We start from the raw sequence: 6,328 nt of genomic DNA on the forward strand, positions 1-6,328 counted from the left end.
AGTCATAGTGTAAGTTCATGACCAATTAGTCCATCATGGATGGAACAGATGTACTAAGTCAAGTGTAATTGGGTGAATTAAGGTCCAGTAAATATGCTTCCTGGTTTTTCTCCTAGTAATTAGACTACAGAGAAGAAATTCCACATTTCCACACCTAGATGAAGAGTTAAATTGGCCAAAGACCATTGAAAAGGGAGAATCAGATTCCTCTACAAATTAGTCCATGAATAGGTTATCCAATACCACTCTGGAAATTCACAATATGTATATATGGATATAAAATATAAAACAATAAATAAAGAAGAGATGATGAATTTGGGAGAGGGACATGTAAGGCATTAGAGGATGGAAGAATATATATAACAATAATAAGTAGGCTATCATAAATTTGAGATGGGGAGGAAAGGAATAAAGTTGGAAGGGAGAGGGATTGGTGAAGATGGTACAGATGAAATACTGGTTTGTGAAATTCCAACAATCACATAATCTTATTTTAAATAAAAAAGAAGAATGAATTAGAACTCAATTCTCTTAATTTATAGATATCTTTTGGGGGAAGAAGCTAGTGGGTTTGGTCTGAGTAACTTAAGAATGGAATCATAGAAATATATGACTAAGACTAATTCACTACTGCATTGGTATCAACTCTCCCTATCCAGATTCAGTGCAGACAGGAAGTTGAAGGCCAGAGACACAGAGCAGAGAAGCAAAGCTCTAAAAATTATTCAAAAAGAACTTAAGACGCATTGCTTCAACCTTAGAGTGTGGATGTTAATCAAAGGAATGGACATTGTCTTTTGATCTAGTAAGAAAACCACACCGAGAAGTGCCCAATGTTTTGAATATGCTAAAAGTAGGCATATGACATTGTGTTTGACTATATTAAAGGACACAAAGCTAATTCAGAAGGACAAATTTTAAAACTGTGAAGAGAGATTATTTGGAATTCAGATTATTGCTTTTTTGAGAACGTCATGCATGAGTACCATATTTGTATCATTTTAGCCACCCTTCATCCACTTCTTTTTTCTATGCTCCCCCACTCCTTCTAAAATTTACTTTATCTTCTTCTATAATTGTTATTGTTACACATGTATGTGTGTTTGTATGTGTACATATGTTTTTATATAGCCAACAAGCCCATTTTGTATTACTTGTGTTTAAGGCTGACCACCTAGGATTAGATGACATGTTAAGGGACTGATTAAACAGGACTTTAAAAAAAACTCGAGTAACATTAACTGAATCAATTCATAAACAAAAAAGAAAATATTCCTTTGATTTGCCGCTGTTAAATTTTTACAGTTGAATTTCACGCTTCATATAAGCAAATGTTGATCTTTGAATTTTCAAGGCTTTAGGAGTGGTTGATTGAAGTACATCATTAAATCACAACAGAGTCCGGTCACATTATAAGGGGCCTGATACGGACAAGCAGCTTGTTCTAGGCCAGAGGTGCCAGGTGCGTGTACCACCAGATGAAAACCGATAGGGCAGAGGCATACCGCCTTCCTCTCCTTCCTTTCTTCCTTCCTCCTTTTTCTTTATTTCTTTCTTCTTTCCTTTTCTTCCTTCCTTTCTTTTTTCCTTCCTTTTCTCTTTCTATCTTTCTTCCTTTCTCTTTCTTTCTATATTTCTCCCTTCTCTCTCTCTCCTTCCGCAATCTTTCTTGCTTGCTTGCTCCCATTTTTTCTTTTTTCTTCCTTTTTTCTTTCTTTTTCTTTCTATCTTCCTTCCTTCATCTTTCTGTCTTTCTTCTTTCCTTCCTTTCTTTCCTCCCTCCCCATTTCTCCTTCTCAATCTCTCTCTTTCCTTTTCTTTCTTGCTTCCTTCCTCTTGCTTCCTTCTTCCATTTCTGTATTCCTTTCTTGTCTTTCTTTCTTCATTCCTCCATTTTCTCTTCCATTCTTCTTTCTTTCTTTCTTCCTTTTTTGTCTTCCTGACTTCCTTTCTTCCCTCCCAATCTCTCTTTTCTTTCTTTCTTCGTTCCTTTTCTTTCTTTCTTCCTTCCTCTTTCTATCTTTCTTCCTTCCCTCTCTCTCTTCCAATCTTTCTTAATTTTCCTTCCTGCCACTTTCTTTGTTTCTTTCTTGCATGTCTGATTCCTTCCTCCCTTTTCTCTTTCTTTCTTCCTTCCTTTCCTCCTTTTTCTTTCTTTCTGCCTTCCTCCCTTTACTATTTCACTCGTTATTCCTTCCTTTTTCTCTTTCTTTCTACCTTCCTTCCTTCCTCTTTCCTTCTTCTTACCTTTCTTCACACCTCCCCTCCCTTACCCTCCCTCCAAATCTCTCTCTCTCTCTCTCTCTCTCTCTCTCTCTCTCTCTCTATATATATATATATATATATATATATATATATTTCTTCACAAGCTGTGTATCCCTGGCTGCTCTGGATCCCACTAAATAGCCAAGACTGCCTTGAATGCATCTTCTGTTTCTAAAATGCTGAGATTGAAGCTGAAGGTCACCATGATCAGACATATCCATGTAACTTTGAATAATTGGGACATATGATTCACCAGATGTGTGATTCATATGCATTTTCTAGGAGTAAAAGTTCTGGAAATACTCATTCCTATGGATCAGCATTTTGTTGGTCATGGAGGTATTTGTTTTATTCCTTGGTTGTTTTGAAACAATACCTCTCTGAGGCTCCAAATGACGCTGTAACAATAAACGGTACACTTACTGAAAGTAAAACTAAGTATTTATTGTAGAAATTACTCACAAGATACCAAACAAGTATCCCAGATGAGCCAAGTAGTTTTCTGCTGCCGAACCGGAAGCCGAAATCCGGGAAAAGAGACCAAGACTTCCTTTGTGCTGTCTTTTATGCCATCCCCGTAACGCCCCCTAGCCGTGCCCAAAAGTGGGCCTGGCTAGTGATGTAGTTCACCGCCTACGTACGTATATGTCTTTATGTCTGTCCATATACGTCTTTAGTCATGCCTAAAGTGGGTGTGGTTAGCGGTGTGGTAAACCGCTCTTTTATTACCTCATCTGTATGTGCCTCTAGTAAGTCACATGGTTAATGGCGGCATACAGGCTTCCTCCTACACCTCTCCATATATCTCTTCCTAGTTTAGAGCATTCTACGTGGAAAAGACTAGCCTCAAATTTACAGTGCTTCTTTTGGCTTTTCCCCAGACTATTGAGTAGGTATCCTGCCCGGGACATTCTGTTTATACATAGGAAACAACAGAGGGCCTGGTGATGCCTCTGTTTATAAAGTGTGTCACTGATGCAAGAAGACTTGAGTTCTGAACCCAATAACTCATATAACAGTCTAGGCATTGCAGTCAGGCATCTTAAATCCAACCAGTGTAAAGGTGGCAACAGGAGGATCCCTGGAGCTCAGTGGCCAGTTTATATAGTCAATTTGAAGTTCTGTAAGTACAGTGAGAGACCCTGTCTCAAAAAAAAGGAAATAAAGTGGACAATGATTGAGAAAGACACCTGGTGATGAAACCCTCTAGCCTCCTCATATACATCTACACACCCTCACATGTTTGCTGTACACACACACACACACACACACACACACACACACGATTTTGATAATTTAAAGCATGCCTACAAATACACATGGGTGTAATCTCTGCCTTTCTAACCCCAAGGGAACAAGTCAGTTCGAACAATGACTTGGGAAGGAGGCTTCCTGGCTTCAAGCAGGGTTCCAGCACTTGATTCAAGGAACATGAAGACTTCAAGCAGACTGCTTAAATGGCTCATTACTCCAAGCATGCAGGTCTCAAGAATAAATGGTCATGTAGTTTGATTCTTTCATTCCCTTCCCTCTCCTTTCTCTTCTCTTCCCTTCTACTTTTCTTCCTTTCCCTTCCTTCCTTTACCCTTCTATGTCCCCTTTCCTCCCTTCATCTCTAATTCTCTCCCTTCCTTTCCTTCTTTCTCCTCTCCATAATCTCCTCACCCATCTCTTTTCTACTTTCTTCTTCTTTGTCAAACAAGGTCTTTTTGTTTTATCCAACTGACTTTAAAGTAAAAACCCTCCTGCCTGTATGTCCGGGGTACCTGGGATCATAGGAATAGAGCACAATGCTGGCTTCTGGAATGGCTGTGACAATAAATCTCCCTGCACTATTTTTGAATTATTGATAGATTTATATTAAAAACATATCCTTCATCAGAGACACACACATGCACACACATGAAACATACATGTGCACACAAACCTATTCTATTAGTATATATGTTTCTATGGATGAGCATAATACATTGTATGCTTATGACTACTTAAAGACTTATTGCCTGGACTTGGTCCTTACTATTTTTTCATTTTATTTCCCCTAAAATGATCATTTGGTGCTTGCCATTATGTTCTCAAGGTCAGTAATCATATGGACAGCTAACATGAAGGCCACTGCCCCCTATTATCAAAAAGTTATAGATTCAATAATTCATTCTCACAGAAATCTAATAAGCAGTATCCTCTTATACATTTAATTATCCGCTTATCTTTAAGCTCTGTCAAAATTAACACCCTTGATTATGAGAGAACCAACTCAAACTAGCTTTTCAAAAAGATGGGACAGCCAAAGTGGTGAAGTGTGTCTGTAATTGTTGCACTTAGAAGACAGGAGGAGGATCAGAAGTTCCATGGCATTGTCACCAACATAGCAAGCTCAAGGCAGGTTTGAGATACATGGAGGTATACATCCAATAAATAAAACAACAAAACAGATGGATGTTGGTGAGTAGGAAGTTGGATCTCAGTGGTAAATGGAGCTGGAAGCATGGCTGGACTCAGCATCTCAGATGACCGTGCTGAGGTTCTGATCTTTGCTCCTTACCTTAATCTGCTTCCCTCTGTGGTTTCATTTCTTGTTCATACTGTAGAAATGGCAGCTCCTGGACTGCCTTTGGGTATAAATAGCAAAGAGACATGCTGTTTTGAGTTTCATTATGTCAAAATCCGAGTTTCTCTCTTGTCTCTATTGTATTTAAGGACAACAAAACATGACAGGGAAGGCTTAGCATTACCTGGAGAATCATGTTTATCACTGGTTTTCTCTAAATCCATCTCATGATCTCACCAAGAAGGCAGATGAAAGTCTTCTCTCTCTCTATTGAAAGAAGAACTGAATCAGATCATTGAGGTCTCCTTTGGTTCTGAAGTTAGATTCTGTTTGTGGTTTCAAAGCCTCTACACCCAGACTGGCCCATGAGATGTGAGAGTTTTAACTAGTGAGATCCATGAATTAAGCACATTGGATAAGAGAGTGTGCATGTGGGGCATCTTAAGGTCAGGCAGAAGGCACAAAAGCTGAATGGCATGTGCATAACTTGGAAGGCAACCCAAAGACACTTAGGAAATTAAACAACACCCATTATCCTATGTCCAGTCTATATCCTGGTCAATAAAAATAATGTTAATAGGAGTGTAACATGTTAAATATACATATCTTGCCTCCTGTGTGGTGGAATCCGGCAGCTCTTTTGCCAGAGTCCTCGAACTTGGTTTCTTTCCTCCCTTGCTGTAGTGCATCACCAGCGTGCACCATGTCAGACGCCACCGTGGACACCAGCTCTGAGATCACCACCAAGGACTTGAAGGAGAAAAAGCAAGTTGTGGAGGAGGCAAAGAACAGAAGAGACGCACCTGCCAAAGGGAATGCTCAAAATGAGGAAAATGAGAAGCAGGGGGCTGACAATGAGGTAGATGAAGAAGAGGAAGAATGTGTGGAGGAAGAGTTGGAGAAGGAATAAGGCGATGGTGAGGGAGGGGATGGAGATGAAGATGAGGAAGCTGAGGCTTCTACAGGCAAGCAGGTAGCTGAAGATGAAGAGGACAACGATGTTGACACCAAGAAGCAGAAGACGGATGAGGGTGACTAGACAACAGAAAGGAAAAGCTAAACTTAAGGCCACCGTGACCTACCCACCCTCCACTTCCTGTCTCAGAATTTAAACGTGGTCACCTTCGATTAGAGGAGCAGGCCCCGCTTGCCCATAGCGAGCCCACAACATGAATTTGCAGCAGGGGAGAAAAAAAGAACCCAAACTTCCAAGGCCCTGGTTTTTTTCTATAAAATACTTTAAAAGGAAAATTTGTTTGTATTTTTATTTACATTTTATATTTTTGTACATATTGCTAGGGGTTCAGCCATTTTTAATAACGGGTGACCAAGCCAACCTTCAGAGCATTCTATGTCCTACTTCTGACCTTACTTGTGGTGTGACCATGTTCATTATAATCTCAAAGGAGAAAAAAAATCCTTGTAAAAAAAAAAAACCAACACAACAAAAAACCAATCTTATTCCGAGCATTCCAGTAGCTTTTTTGTGTATGTACCTAGCTCTACTATAAG

At 39.5% G+C, this 6,328-nt stretch overlaps 1 long non-coding RNA gene and 1 pseudogene across 1 annotated transcript; one reads left to right on the top strand and one right to left on the bottom strand.

Moving 5' to 3' along the window:
- Window positions 1-4,558: 4,558 nt before the first annotated feature.
- LOC121136958 lies at window positions 4,559-5,089 on the bottom strand. Its single transcript, XR_005874150.1, has 2 exons — window positions 5,001-5,089; window positions 4,559-4,877 (listed from the first exon to the last, which is right to left on the bottom strand). It is a non-coding gene; the product is annotated as an uncharacterized LOC121136958 (long non-coding RNA).
- Window positions 5,090-5,435: 346 nt separating this feature from the next.
- Window positions 5,436-5,997, top strand: LOC110340170 (annotated as a pseudogene).
- Window positions 5,998-6,328: the final 331 nt, after the last annotated feature.

Source organism: Mesocricetus auratus, unplaced genomic scaffold (genome assembly GCF_017639785.1).
Source record: "Mesocricetus auratus isolate SY011 unplaced genomic scaffold, BCM_Maur_2.0 Super-Scaffold_100676, whole genome shotgun sequence".
Lineage (NCBI taxonomy): Eukaryota > Metazoa > Chordata > Mammalia > Rodentia > Cricetidae > Mesocricetus > Mesocricetus auratus.